General features: G+C 48.7%; 1 long non-coding RNA gene across 1 annotated transcript in view; it reads left to right on the top strand.

Moving 5' to 3' along the window:
• Positions 1-949: 949 nt before the first annotated feature.
• LOC139360229 (uncharacterized) overlaps positions 950-15,095 on the top strand; it is a 28,145-nt gene continuing 13,999 nt past the window's right edge. Inside the window, exons 1-2 of the long non-coding RNA XR_011617467.1 lie at positions 950-1,242; positions 13,028-13,112. This is a non-coding gene — a long non-coding RNA (uncharacterized lncRNA). The remainder of the gene's footprint in view (positions 1,243-13,027; positions 13,113-15,095) is intronic.

Here is a 15,095-nt window from a genome sequence, read left to right as displayed (position 1 = left end):
GTGACCTTCACAACACCCTTGGCCTGCCGAGTCCCCCAGATGTGCCAGGGAAGGTAGTGGGGTAGGACGATTTAGGACCCCTGTTATCTGCAAAGGAGATAGTAGAATTACGTGTCTCATAGCCCCTTGGGGGATTCGATGCGCGTCCAGATTTACTAATCAGGAAAACCTCTAATAGGTGAGGTTTAGAGTCAAGTGCTCCGGTTTTTAACAAATAGTTTGGTTTAGGTGGAGCATTCACAGGTGGACACAAAGTCGCCGCTCCGGAAGAGCGAGCTCAGTTATACAGGCTATGGTGGACGCAACCTTCCAATACGCTGCCTGCTTAAGACTTTCAGCCAGGTATGGGTCCTCCCAATGGTCACAAAACTCACCCTCAATTTCCCCTTTGCTTTTACCTCATCGCTGGGAAGGATGGAAAGTTGGGAGGAATGAGACGTAGTGGTGTGGGGCTGGAGGATTGAGCGCACAGGATTCTGTTTTTTAGGTGGCTTTCAACCCGTTCTCAGGGAAGGTCACCCCAAGACTATGTTCCAGCTTTGGTGCCTGGAGCTGCTGGCCAGGGCTGGGGGATCTGGCCCCTGAAGTCCCATTCCTGGTCTGCTTAGCCACAAAGACACTTGGCTCATGCTCTGAGCTTTTCTGTCTTCTCTCCCCAGCGAGCAGCTTCCAGGAATTCTCACCTTCCCCAAACCACTAGGGGAAGCCCCTCCTTGCCTCATCTGACTTGATTACACCGCTCCTTCCTCTCTGAAACTCAAAACAGAGAAGTACACTGAGGAGGAAAACTTATTTTTTCTCTCTTCCCTCTGGAAGCCAGCCTTGATCCGAATGTTCCTATAGCAACATTAATTCTCCCAAGTTGCACCTACTGTATAATAAGTTATATATATAGAAGACCTACTGGGATCCAAGTACCCCATATGTGCAAGCGAATGAGTTAATGCTGCCGTGAGAATTAGCAATGTTCCGTTTCCTGATTTTTGAAGTTACAACCTGTGTTCGCTGGGGGGTCGGGGTGCAGGGTTTTAGGAGCAGGGGGTGTGGGCACTGTTCTGGCAAGCACCTGCCTTCACCGCCGTGCGAAGAGTGTCTCTGGAAAATTTCTGAGTCCCGAGATGGAAATAGACTTGGGAATGCCAGCGTCCTTCCTCGTCAGCACCGAACGATTTCTCGAGCTCGGCTCTGGCTGTCTTGGCCTCCACGGTTATCTGGAGGCCTTGGAGTGAGAGAAGGAACCGGGTAAGACTTCCAGACAGATGGGGCCCAGCCAGGCCCTGGGTCAGATGCTACTGGAGTCCTGTGGGTGGGGGCTACGGAGCTGAGCGTAGGCCAATGCTTTTGTTGCTTGTCCCTGCAGGTTGGTGGGAAAATGTAGATTGCTTGGCTCTTGGACAAGCCTGAGCCTTTTGCGGGTCACTGGGCGGTTGTTTACATTGGGTAGGATATGCAGTGTTAGTAGGAAAGTGGTAGCCAGGAAAATAGCCAAGATGGTGATGGTTGGAGTTGAGAGCCAAATCGTGGGCCAGGCGTGGTGCCCAGCACTTCCTATGCAGTGTGTTGTCTGCTCTTACAACAGGCCTGTGAAGTGACTTACTTCGGTGATTCTCTCCCATTGTACAGATGAGGAAACCAAGACTTAGAGTCAGTGGGCAGGTAGCGCAAAAGCTGGAGTCAGAGCTCTCCAGCCCGCGTTCCCAAGAACATGCTACTGTGCCTGGCTCTGGCGAGTACTGACTGGGTGGCCTACAGAGCTAGTGTGACTGCTTGGCTGGGCTCTGCTGCTCTAAGCCTACTCTAACCCATGCTTCTACACTGGGGCCTTGGAGCCCATGGTTTGGCATTAACACACGGATGGCAGTGGAGGGGATGTTCTGAGGCAAGTGGGGAAATGTGCAGGGACCTGGGGGCACCTGAGCGCATTGTGTACCCGGCTGCACTCCCTTCCAGAGCCTGAGGGTGTGGCTGGCTGTTAAGTTGGAAGGGAGGGAGGTGAGAGCTGGGTTCTAAACTGCCCTTCGCTCTCAGGCCTGCCATCCCTCACCTGGCCACTGGCGTCAGGCCCGGCCTCATGGAATCCAGTGACCTGGGTCCCAGGAGGGCTACTGCAGCTTGTCCCCAGATGTGCTCAGCAGGTGGTGGCCAGAAGCAATGGCGCTGCCCCCGGCCACCTTTTCTGAAAATGGCCTGTTGTCACTACGAGGATGGGAAGAGAGAGAGGATGGGAGGGAGGTGAGGAGTGAAAGGAGGGCCTAGGGGGTAGAATTGGGTGCAGGCCTGTTGACCAGGGAAGAGAAGGTCCAAGGAAGGGGGGATGGATGTTTCCAGGTCCCTGTGGGTGACCCTGGTCCTGGGAGTTACTGCAAGCATGCTCTGTGTGTGTGTGTGTGTGTGTGTGTGTGCAGGTGTCTGTGGGGCTTGCATGCCTGCAGGTGCACATGGCATGCCCCCTCCAGTGGGTCAGCTCCTTGTCTCTGCCCATCGTGGCCCTCAGGAGGCCTTGGCAGGGGTGGGACGCTGCAGGCCGCTGCCTGGACCTCCCCTAGGACCCAGATCACCATCAGCAGCCAGAGGGTGCTGCTCTTGACTCTCCTGCCTGCTCTCCCATGGGAGCTGAGTTTTTTTTTTTTTTTTTTTTTTTTTTTTTTTTTTTTTTTTTTTTTTTTTTTTTTTGAGACAGAGTCTCGCTCTGCCGCCCAGGCTGGAGTGCAGTGGCGTGATCTTGGCTCACTGCAAGCTCCGCCTCCCGGGTTCATGCCATTCTCCTGCCTCAGCCTCCCGAGTAGCTGGGACTACAGGCGCCCGCCACCTCGCCCGGCTAGTTTTTTTTTTTTGTATTTTTTAGTAGAGACGGGGTTTCACTGTGTCAGCCAGGATGGTCTCGATCTCCTGACCTCGTGATCCGCCCGTCTCGGCCTCCCAAAGTGCTGGGATTACAGGCTTGAGCCACCGCGCCCGGCCGGGAGCTGAGTTTTAAAACTCCCAATAATTACCTGAAAGCCAGAGAGCAAAGAGTCCAACGCATTTCTGGCATTTCTGGTCATTCCTTCCTTCGTGCATTTAATGAGAGGCCTTTTCCCACTCCGCCCACAGTCATCAGATACCCTGAAGGGGTATAAAACTCAATAGACACTCACAGAGATAAAAGCCCCTCTAAAAGTTCCTCGTTCTAAACCTTCTTTTATAGCCCCGTGTGGAAGTGTTCCTGGAAGGCTACTTAGGGAAATGAAATGGTCCATTTGTCCCCTTGTAAAGCCAAGCTGAGCCCCAGGAGTTCTTATGCTCCCACCCATGCCTCTGGCCCTCCCGCCCTGCACCACAGGGCCCAGCACTGCAGTGGCGTAAGTGACCGGGAGGTGGGTGTCCCTGGGTGCACGGGTGGTGTGGGGAGGTATGGTGGGCTGCTCTGGGGAGGCTGTGGAGCCAGGCTGGCCACCTGCAGGAATTCACAGTCACTGAGGGGCCAGCACCCAGCATTGCTCTGTGCCTGGGCAGACAGTGGAAAGTACACCACAAAGTACCAACCCAGTGCAGATGCATGCACGAATTAGTTTGTTTTGTGCTGCTAAAAAGGAATACCTCAGATTCTGCAGGCTTTACAAGAAGCATGGGGCCTGATCTGCATCTGGTGAGGACCTCACGAAGCTTCCAATCACGGTGGAGGGTGAAGGCAGATCAGGCCAATGTCACGTGGCAGGAGAGGGAGCCAGAGAGAGAGGAGGAGGAGGCGCCTTTAAACAACCAGCTCTCGCGTGAACTAACAGAGTGAGAACTCACTCATGACCATGGGAAAGGCACTAAGCCATCATAAGGGATCTACCCCCATGACCGAAACACCTCCCTCTGCCCACCTCCAACATTGGAAGTCACATCTCAACATGAGATTTGGAGGGGACAGATATCCAAACTATGTCAATGGGGGTTGCCCCGGGTCCTTCCTACTGACGTCGGCACTGAGGGAGGCCCAGGTAACCGGCTCCCTGTGCTGATCCATGTCATGTCCACCTCTAATGTTGGGGTGCGAGTCCGAGGGGGCAGAACGGTGGCTGGGGTCGGGGGTGATGCTCAGCGTTTGCCCACCTTCTTTAGACCAACTGGGCAGGATCTGCCTGGTGGAAGGGACAGCACAGTGGAACACAGGGAAGTTCACGTCAGTTCTCGACTTTTGGGCTCCAAAGGTGTATGAGTCTGCTAGGGCGGCCGAACAAATGACCACAGATGGGGTGGCTTAAACAACAGCAGTGTGCTTCCTGGCAGCTCTGCAGGCTGGACGCCCCAGGTCAAGGTGTTGGGGGGTTAGTTTCTTCCGCGGCCTCCCTCCTCGGCTTGTAGGAGGCTGTCTTCTCCTTGTGTCTTCACGTGGTCTCCCTCAGTGTGTCTGTGTCCTGATCTCTTCTTTTCAGAACACCTGGCAAGGCCAGGTGTGATGGCTTACCCCTGTAATCCCAGCACTTTGGAATGCTGAGGTGGGTGGATCTCTTGAATACCCCTCCAGGGCATTGGGCCTCCACACTGCAAATGCCACCCACCAGGGCAATGAACCCCCACGCTGTAGATGCCACTCTCCCAGGCACTGAACCTCCACCCTTCAAATGCCACCCTCCAGCGCATTGGGCCCCCACACTGCAGATGCCACCCTCCAGGATATTGAGTCTTCACCCTGCAGATGCCACCCTCCAGGGCATTGGGTTTCCACCCTGTAGATGCCACCTTCCAGGGTATTGATCGTCCACCCTGCAGATGCCACCTTCCAGGGCACTGGGCCTCCACCCTGCAGATGCCACCCTCAAGGGCATTAAGCCTCTACCTGCAGATACCATCCTCCAGGGTGCTGGGCCCCCACTCTGCAGATGCCACCCTCCAGAGCACTGAACCTCCACCCTGCAGATACCACCTTTTGGGGTACTGAACCTCCACTCTGCAGAAGCCACCCTCCAGGGCATTGGGGCCTCACACTGCAAATGCCACCCTCAACGGCACTGAGTCCCCACCTTGCAGATGCCACCCCCCAGGGTACTAGGCCTCCACTCTGCGGTCTGTCTTGATAACCAAGAAGGAGAGGGTAAGAAATGGTAATATTAATCCACCAATGCCTTGGCTTTGGGGAGAGATTTTCACACCAGCTCCAAATAGACCTACGTGCTCTCTCCTTATGATGAGAATCTGGGGGAATGGGTGGAATTTCATCAGGTGTGTATGAATAGGGAGTAGAGGTAGAGTTCCTGGCAGGTAGAAAGGCTTGGAGGTGAGAAACTCCCACTCCACCAAAATGCTCCAGGAGAAGTGCTCTCCCAACCCGTATCACTGGGCAGAGAGAATTTCAGTGTAAGTCTGGTTTTGAGTAAGGAGGTTCAGCTGGCTCCCAGAAATGGGGTCTCAGCCATGCTGGAACAATGGGGATGAGTGAGAAAGCTCCCTCTGTGCTCTTAATGCCCTTCCTTTGCTCTAATCTGCTTTTCTCTTCTCCTTCCACCCTCTTGCACTTTCCAACCTCTTGCACTTCCCACCTCCTGTCTTTACACAGCACCCCTCCCAGTGTGTAGTGGGCATTCGTGAGTTAATGGCTACTTCTTTAGGCCGACTCATTCCCCCCCAGTGAGACCCAGCCTCCTGGAGGCCCAGTGGCTCAGCCCCTTCATCCTCAAGCTTGATTCATGTAGCTTATCTAGAGAAAAAAAAAAAAAAAAAAAGACTGATCTTAGTCTTACCTGTAATCCCAGTGTTTTGGGAGGCCAAGGCCGGAAGATTGCTTGAGGCCAGGAGTTTCAGACTAGCCTGGGCCACATAACAAGACCCCTCCCCTCCACTGCAAAAAATTCGCCAGGCATGGTGGTGCACGCCTATGGTCCCAGCTACTTGGAAGGCTGAGGTGGGAGGACTGCTTAAGCCTAGAAGGTTGGGGCTGCAGTGAGCTATGGTCACACCACTGCACTCTAGCCTGGGCAACAGAATGAGATACAGTGTCTGAAAAAACAACAAACAAACAAGCAAACACTATTTGTAGACCTTCAATAATAACTTGAATTATTTTGTTGTAATATACATGATTCTGAAACAACATCAACATTCAGTAACAATTACTAAGTTCTTCCTATGTACCTAGCAGGGAGCTGAACATTATTCATTTCATCCTCATCACTCCTCAATAGAAATGAGAGTAACAGTCCTGACTACAGATCTTACCAAAGTAGATAAAAACTCCTTATATTTACAGCTTTTATAAAACTACAAAACCAAGCCACGCTTACAAATTAAAAACAAAAATGTTACAAAACCAGCACCATTTTAAAACAGCAACATTCCTTTAATGGGAAGGATGATGTTATTTCGCTGAAATGAAACTGTTATTTACAACATGAATTGGGAACTGACAAGTATGACCCAGATGCTTTCCAGACTGGTAATGTTACATATCTTGGGGGTGGAGTGGAGGTGGAGCTGACCCAATTCTTCCATCACTTTTCTTCTTGGAGGTGGGAATCCGTTTCACTTGGAGGTGAGAGTCCCTCCACCCCACCCAGATACTCTGGGAGAAGTGTTTCCCAACAATATCACCAGGCTGAATTTCAGATTAAGTCTGATTTTGAGTAAGGAAGTTCAGTCAGCTCCCAGAAATGGAGTTTCAGCCATGCTCCAGCAATGGCGATGAGTGATGATATCACTGGTGACAAGGTAGGGATTTCTTCTTTCCTTGCCTCCTTCTTTCTTTATCTCCATCATTCCTTCCAGAGGAACCAATAAAAAGGAGATAATTCATTGGCATAACAACACATGAAAGTTATTCTCTAAGAGCTGTCAAGATGAGCAAGAAAGTGTCATTGGTACAGTTTGAAGAATCTGAGATATTTAAAATCCTCAGTGTGATGCAGGAGCTGAAAGATCCGATGCTGTCCCTCCAGCATGGGGCATGGATCCAGAGGGGACACCTAGGAATGGAAAGAGGCCAAGGAAACTGTAGAAGAAATGAATAAGGAAGAACAGAGAGAAGATTCCAGTTGCCCACTTGGATGGACTTGCATAAACTCAGAGGTGACTCAATGGAGAGTCTTCTTATTGAAGACTCTCTTCTTCCCACTCTGAGGTTGGACTAACTCAGGGCTTACACGTCCATGAACAGAATTCTATAATTCCATTTGGTCTTCCTTCAACCCCAGTGTATAAGTTGCACATTAATTCTGCTCCCATTCCTTTAGTCCCTGATGATTAGAAGAGTGTACAGGCAGACCTTGGAGGTATTGCAGGTTCAGTTCCAGACTGCCACAATAAAGCAAATATCACAATAAAGAGAATCATATGAATTTTTTGGTTTCTTAGTGCATATAAAAGTTATGTTTATGCTATACTGTAGCCTATTAAGTGTGTAATAGAATTATGTCTACAAAACAATGTACATGTCTTAATTAAAAATACTTTATTGCTAAAAAATGTTAATGATGGTTTGAGCCTTCAGCAAGTCATATTCTTTTTGCTGGTGGGGGGGTCCTGTCTTGATGCTGAGGCCTGCTGACTGGTCACAGTGGTGGTTGCTGAAGGTTGGAGTGGCTGATGCAACAGTGAACTTTGCCACCTCAGTTGATTCTTTCTTTCGCAGAAGATTTCTCCACAGCGTGCAATGCTGTTTAATAGCATTTTACCCACAGTGGAACTTCTTTCAAAATTGGAATAAATCTCTCAGAACCTGCCACTACTTTATCAATTAACTTTGTGGAATATTCTAAATCCTTTGTCATCATTTCAACAATGTTCACAGCATCTTTACCAGGAGTAGATTCCATCTCAAAAACCACTATCTTTTCTCATCCATAAGAAGCAACTCCTCATCCATTCAAGTTTGGTCATAAGACTGCAGCAGTTCAGTCCCATCTTCAGGCTTCACTACCAACTCTAGTTCTCTTGCTATTTCCACCACATCAGCAATCACTTCCTCCACTGAAGTCTTGAACCGTTCAAAGTCATTTATGAAGCCTGGAATTAACCTCTTCCAAACTCTTGTTGATGTTGACATTTTGAGTACTTCCCATGCATTACAAATGTTCTTAATGGCATCTAGAATGGTGAGTCCTTTCTAGAAGGTTTTCAATTGAGTTTGCCCACATCCATCAGAGAAATCACTATCAATCATAGCTATAGCCTTATGAAGTGTATTTTTTTCAATAATAAGACTTGAAAGTTGAAATTACTCCTTGATCTATGGGCTGCAGAATGGATGTTGTGTTAGCAGGCATGAAAACAACATTCATCTTCTCGTACATCTTCGTCAGACCTCCTGGGTGACCAGGTGCATTATCAATGAACAGCAATATCTTGAAAAAAAAACTTTTTTTTTTTTTTTGTGAACAGTGTTACTCAACAATGGGTTTAAACTGTTCAGTAAATCATGCTATAAACAGATGTGCTGTCATCCAGCTTTGTTTTTCCATTTCTAGACCATAGGCAGAGTAGATTTTGCATAATTCTTAAGGACCCTAGGATTTTGGAAATGGCAAATTAGCATTGGTTTTAATTTAAAGTCACCAGCTGCATTAGCCCCTAACAAGAGCCAGCCTTCTCTTTAAAGCTTTGAAACCAGGCATTGACTTCTCCTCTCTACCTATGGAAGTTCTAGATGACATCTTCTTCCAACAGAAGGCTATTGCATCTACACTGAAAATCTAAATTCTATTGTTTAGGCCAGGTGCAGTGGCTCATGACTGTAATCCCAGCACTTTGGGAGGCCAAGGTGGGCAGATCACTTGAGGTCAGGAGTTTGAGACCAGCCCGGCCAACATGGTGAAACCCTGTCTCTACTAAAAATACAAAAATTAGTCGGGCGTGGTAGCGTGCACCTGTTGTCCCAGCTGCTCAGGAGGCTGAGGCAGGAGAATTGCTTGAACCCTGGAGGCGGAGGTTGCAGTGAGCCGAGATCACGCTACTGCACTCCAGCCTCGGTGACAGAGTGAGGCTCCGTCTCAGAAAGAAACAAACAGGCCAGGCGTGGTGGCTCACACCTGTAATCCTAGCACTTTGGGAGGCTGAGGTGGGTGGATCACCTGAGGTGGGGAGTTCGAGACCAGCCTGACCAACATGGAGAAACCCCATCTCTACTAAAAATACAAAATTAGCTGGGCATGGTGGCCCATGCCTGTAATTCCAGCTACTTGGGAGGTTGAGGCAGGAGAATGGCTTGAACCAGGGAGGCGGAGGTTACAGTGAGCCGAGATCACGCCATTGCACTCCAGCCTGGGCAACAAGAATGAAACTCCATCTCAAACAAACCCCAAACAAACAAAAAGAAAATCTATTGTTTAGTGTGCCTATCTTCTCAGTAATCTTAGATCTCCTGGATAACTTGCTGCAGCTTCGCCATCAGCACGTGCTGCTTCACCTTGCACTTTTACATTATGGAGTTGGCTTCCTTCCTTAAGCCCCGTGAACAAACCTCTGTTAGCTTCCAACTTTTCTTCTGCAGCTTCCTCACCTTGCTGAGCCTTCATAGAATTGAAGAGAGTTAGGGGCTTGCTCTGGATTAGGCTTTGGCGTAAGGGAATGTCGTGGATGGTTTGATCTTCTATCCAGACCACTCAAACTTTCTCCATATCAGCAATAAGTCTGTTTAGCTTTCTTATCATTCACTGGAGTAGCACTTCTAATTTCTTTCAAGAACTTTTGTTTGCATTCACAACTTGACTAACTAGCACCAGATGCCTCGCTTTCAGCCTATCTCAGCTTTCGACCTGCTTTCTTCACCAAACTTAATCATTTCTAGCTCTTAATTTAAAATGAGAGACAAGTGACTGTTCCTTTCACTTGAACACTTAGAGGACATTTTAGGGTTATTCCTCGGCCAGTTTTCAATATTGTTGTGTCTCAGGGAATAGGAAGGCCTGGGGAGAGGGAGGGAGATGAAGGAATAATCAGTTGGTGAAGTGGTCAGAACATGCACATTTATCGGTTGAATTCCTCATGTTATATGGGTGTAGTTCTTGGCACCTCAAAACAATGACAAGAGTAACATCAAAGATAACTGCTCGGGCTGGGTGCAGTGTCTCATGCCTGTAATCCCAGCACTTTGGGAGGCCAAGGCAGGCAGATCCCCTGAAGTCATGAGTTGGAGACCAGCCTGGCCAACATGGTGAAACCCCAACTCTACTAAAAATACAAAAATTAGCTGGGCGTGGTGGTGCATGCCTGTAATCACAGCTACTCCAGAGGCTGAGACAGGAGAGTTGCTTGAACCCAGGGGTGGAGGTTGCAGTGAGCCGAGATCGCACCACTGCACTCCAGCCTGGGTAACAGAGAGAGACTCTGTCTCAAAAAAAAAAAAAAAAAAAAAAAGAAAAGAAAAATTAAAACTTACAAAAGGAGTCATGAACCCCTGAGAATGTATCTGTGGGTCTCAGTTTGAGAAACTCAAGGGTCTGACTGAGGGTTGGGTTGCATAGCATGGTGGTGGCCATTACCATCAGGGCCCATCAGCCCTAAAGGCAGAGGATGTGGGTTTCTTTTCTTTGAGAAAGGGTCTCACTCTCAGGCTGCAGTGAGACTGCCTGCCCGGGCTGGAGTGCAACGGCACGAACAGGGCTCACTGCAGCCTCAACCCCTTGGACTCAAGTGATCCCCCTGCCTCAGCCTCTTGAGTAGCTGGGACCACAGGTGTGCGCCACCACTCCTGGCTAATTTTTGTATTTTTTGTAGAGATGGGGTTTCACCATGTTGGTCAGGCTGGTCTCAAACTCCTGACCTCAAGGGATCCTCTTGCCTCTGTCTCCCAAAATACTGGGATTACAAGTGTGAGCCACACTCGCTCAGCTGGGTGTGGGTTTCAATTCCAATTCCGTGGTGCCACTCATTCACTGGTTGCCTTCAGGATGGCGACTTTATTCCTCTGGTCTATCAGTTTTCTAAAACATGGTGATATTCACAGGAGCCACTGTGATCCCAGGGATACATGTAGTGTGACCTTGTGGGCCAGGGTGGGCTGCACAGCTGGAAAATGTAGGGGGTGGGATGGCAGGTGCCCAGGGTCTGGGGCTGTTCCTTCTGGTCCAAGTGCCTGGGTGTAGGGGCAGTTGGTGGGGGGCAGAGGGGTTTAACTGCTATTAGGGTACCTTAATTTGTGAGGCCAGGGAGGTGGATGGGCCCCATCCCAACTCTAATGCTTGATTGAAAGTGTGAGGCATAACCCTAATATCACCCTGAATGTGCCCGGTCTTATCTGATCTTGGAAGCTAAGCAGGGTTGGGACCTGATAGTACTTGGATGGGAGACCGCCTGGGAATACTGGGTGCTGTAGGTTTGACCAGGCATGATGGTGCACGCCTATAATCCAATCACTTTGGGAGGCTGGGGTGGGAGGATCGCTTGAGCGCAGGAGTTCCAAGACCAGCCCGGGCAACATAATGAGATCCCATCCGAACACAAACACACACACACACACACACACACACACACACACACACACACACACACACAGAGCGAGGACACTGAGTGAGAACCCCGGCAGAGAGCCATGTTGCATATGGGGCAGGGCCCGGGGAGCACAGAAGCCCTGGATGATGCTCAGGGACCCCCAGAGCCCAACCTTCCTGCAGGGCCCTTTCACAACTAGGATGGCTGGGACAGAATTCCCCAACCAAACAAGGGCTGAGGCACATCTTTAGGACCAGATGGGAGAAAGGCTCTGGCAGCGCCTTCCCTGGAAGCTGATTCAGAGGCTCCATGGCAGGCAGGGGTGCGTAGCACTGGTTCCCTCCAGGGCTCAGGTCCCGATGACAGTTCTAAGTCCACTGTGCTGTGTAGGCTGGAAGGGGCCCTTGGAGGGAAGTAAGGGTCCTGGAGAGGGGAGAGGAAAGGCATGATAGGCTTTGGAGGTGAGCAAAGGCTGGAGCCAGGTAGGCCAATGTGGGGGTCTTGCCCTCGCAGAGAGAGGTGGCCCACCTGGCGTTCTACTGTTTCTAATGTGGGCAGAAGGGACCCAGGTCCGGGGCTGCGAGCCTGCAAGGCCTCCCGTGGCCATCACTGCTTTCCTCTCCTCCATCTTTCTGGAACCGTGGTGCACTCTGCCTGCAACTCAGACAAGGACCTGCAGAGCTGGGTCCCACTCACTGTCATCCTGGGTCTCCCAGCCTCAGAGGCTTTGCTGTCCCCAGGTCTGTATGGGTCCATGTACTGTGTGCATGTGTTTGTCATATGGATGTGGAGCAGGTGGGGACAGAGGGCTGGAAAGACACAGAAGGAGGTAAGACAAAGCCTGGAGGAAGGGCATGGGGAACACATGCTCATGTTAGGTGTGATGGGGAGGTGTCTTGGGGGCCAGCCTGCTGAGGGCATCATGAGGTAGGTCTCCATGCCCTCAAAGGTGCCTGGACACTGCCTCCCCTTCCTGCAGGAAGCCTCTGCTCCAAAGACAGCCAGGAGCATTTTCTCCTGGAGCTCAGATGCTGGCTGTCCACGCATCCCTCCATGGAGAGGCTGCAAAATGGTCCCCCAGCCAGCCCAGTGCTCTCTCTCTATGGGGTGCAAGCAAGTGAGCCCGAGTTCAGAATTGTTTCGTTCCTTGGGGATGGCAAGTCTGGAGGTTAGCTTGGTGACTGCAGGCCAGGGAAACAAATTTACTGTCATTACTGCTTGGTAATTAACACCCTTGTTGCCTGCTCTGGGTCATGTGAGATGTGAGAGATTTAGGGAATATTTTAATCTGAAATCTCACAGCACAGAGATAAACGTGGCGTGGTGAAGCCGGGCTGCAATCGACATATTTATCGTCCAAGGCTGACCGTCCAATGAGTGCGATCCGCTCTTCGCTTTGGATGGATAGCGAATCACTCTCTGTTTTTATTATTTCAATTCCTGTCCTTCATGGGGTTGTGGTGAATTAGCTCGGTGCCATTTTCTAAAATATCAAGCATTTTTATACATTAGGTATAGTGAATGGCAAATACTTGATGTAAAGTCTGCAGTTTTACTCCATAACCAGATTGTAAAATATGAACTGAATTAATCATAACTGCGAAGACTAATGGTACGTTTTCTCTTATTTTATCTTTAGTGCCTTTCAGATCATGTTTTAAAACCTTCCACGTCTGGCGTTGGGAACGCAGCCGCGGCTTGGTGGTGGATAGCAAGAGGCAAAGGTCAGACCGGAGGCTGCACAAATATTGTGTGCTGGATTTATTGTTTTAATTAAGAGCGTGGCAGTTCATCATAAACTGTTTATGGCGTTTCTGCACAGAGCAGCATTTTGAAATCAGCTGTTTTAATGAAAACATAATGTCATATCTGTCAAAGTTCTAAATATTTTGAAAGTGAAATATGGAAACAAGAACTTTAATTCTAGGTTTACTGAGATTAGCTCATTGAATTGCTTTTAAATCCCTTAAGAGGGTCACATCATGAGGACTGCATGGTTTCTTGTAGGTGACCGGGAAAAAAGAATTCTAGGTGGTTCTCAGGCTGGTTATTTAATAGTGAAAATACAAGTTGAAGGTTAATGTATTGAAAAACAAAAACCATTATGGTTGGCGTTGGGGTTTTAGATTAAAGATGCAATAATGGGTGTTCAGGGGCCTTGATGTTGGATGGTTTGGGGAGGCCTAATTGTGCCGAGAGGGAGCTGAGAGCCTCCCAGGGCAGGAGAGAAATGGACCCACCCTTGTCCTTTCCTAGTTGCGAAGCCTCAACATCTCCGTGTCTGCAACTAATTATTTATAATGACCTCAAAGATGATGGGGTTTCACGGACTTTTGAGGCTGAGCAGTTTGCAATATCCTAGTCCATTCCCTCTCATGGTCGCTGGGCATCTGTGTAGACACATCAGCCATTCTTGGTTACATTTGTCAGGGAGTCGGATAAAATATTTGTCTAATCTGGAAATTGTATTTTTAGCTGTACTCTCATTGGAAACAGAAATTAAGCTTGTCATTAGATGCCGGGCCACAGGAGTTGACTGAACAGGGTAATGTATGTTATATTCTGCGCTCTACTTGGTCAAGTTTCATATATATCGTATTCCACATTATTTTATTAACTTTAATATCTGCACTTCCTATTACCAGACATGCCCCTCATTCAAAGCACAGAGGCACAGTTCTCTAATCAGAAGTGACAGGCTATATACTTTTTCTCAGCCATTACTCGGTAGCCTAGAGCAAAGAACTCTGTTTCCTTGAAAATGTTTTGAATTGGGTTATTTTTATTGAAGTATTAAAGTAATTCTTCAGATTTTAGGCTATTATTTAAGTACTTTTGGGAGAATACAATAACCTCTGGATTCTATAGGCTTTGTTACTTTAACCATCTGAGCCGCTAAATGCATCTTTTTAATGCCAGTTATATAAGTGTCTCAGAACTCATCTGACCAGCGGAAGCTAAGAGCATGCAGGTAATTATAGAAAATTAGTAGGCTAAATTAGTTTAGGAAAGCACAAAAAAGCACAATATTAAAACTGCCTGCAAAATATAGGTTTTGCTTGCCAGATTCTCAGTGACAAATGAGCATTTCTAATTATTTTATCTTCGCGTTTTTGTAATTCGGTTGAAATAGCCAAGAGACTGGTGGGGAAAGCTGAACTGGGCATTGGTTGGTGTAGTTTGAGAATGAAGCAACGACTTCAATAATCATTCCAATCCTGCTGCTGGGGTCGCCTACTATAGCATTGGAGCAGGTGGCAAAGTGTTGGGCTGTTGGGCAGGAAAACCCACTATTGGACAGCTCTGTTGGAGGACGTTTCTGGAGGTCAGAGTTCAAGCCATGAGAAGGTCTCATGGTTCCTTTCTGGAGATGGCTCCATTTTTGTCAACAGAAAGTTATAAAGAGGATACTATTTTTGCACACATCCTGTACCAACTTGTCCATGACTCCTCCGCTGGCACAGTCCTGTGATACTTCAGGTGCCCTGTGATGAGTGTGTCACCTGAAGCTTGAGTAAGAGAACTAGACTTCATCAAATGCTCAGTACCTACCAAGCCATAGTCCTTGGCCTGTTGTCTTATGGAGTCCTCCCTGTACCGCCCTCCTCTCCCGCCAGGAAAGGCCCCACAACAGGACATTGTATTAGGCTGTTCTTGCACTGCTTTAAATAAATACCTGAGACTAGGTAATTTATAAAGAAAAGAGG

The sequence above is a fragment of the Macaca nemestrina genome, chromosome 20 (genome assembly GCF_043159975.1).
Source record: "Macaca nemestrina isolate mMacNem1 chromosome 20, mMacNem.hap1, whole genome shotgun sequence".
Lineage (NCBI taxonomy): Eukaryota > Metazoa > Chordata > Mammalia > Primates > Cercopithecidae > Macaca > Macaca nemestrina.
The sequence above is the reverse complement of the archived record's forward strand: the minus strand, read 5'-3'. Positions and strand labels throughout refer to the sequence as shown.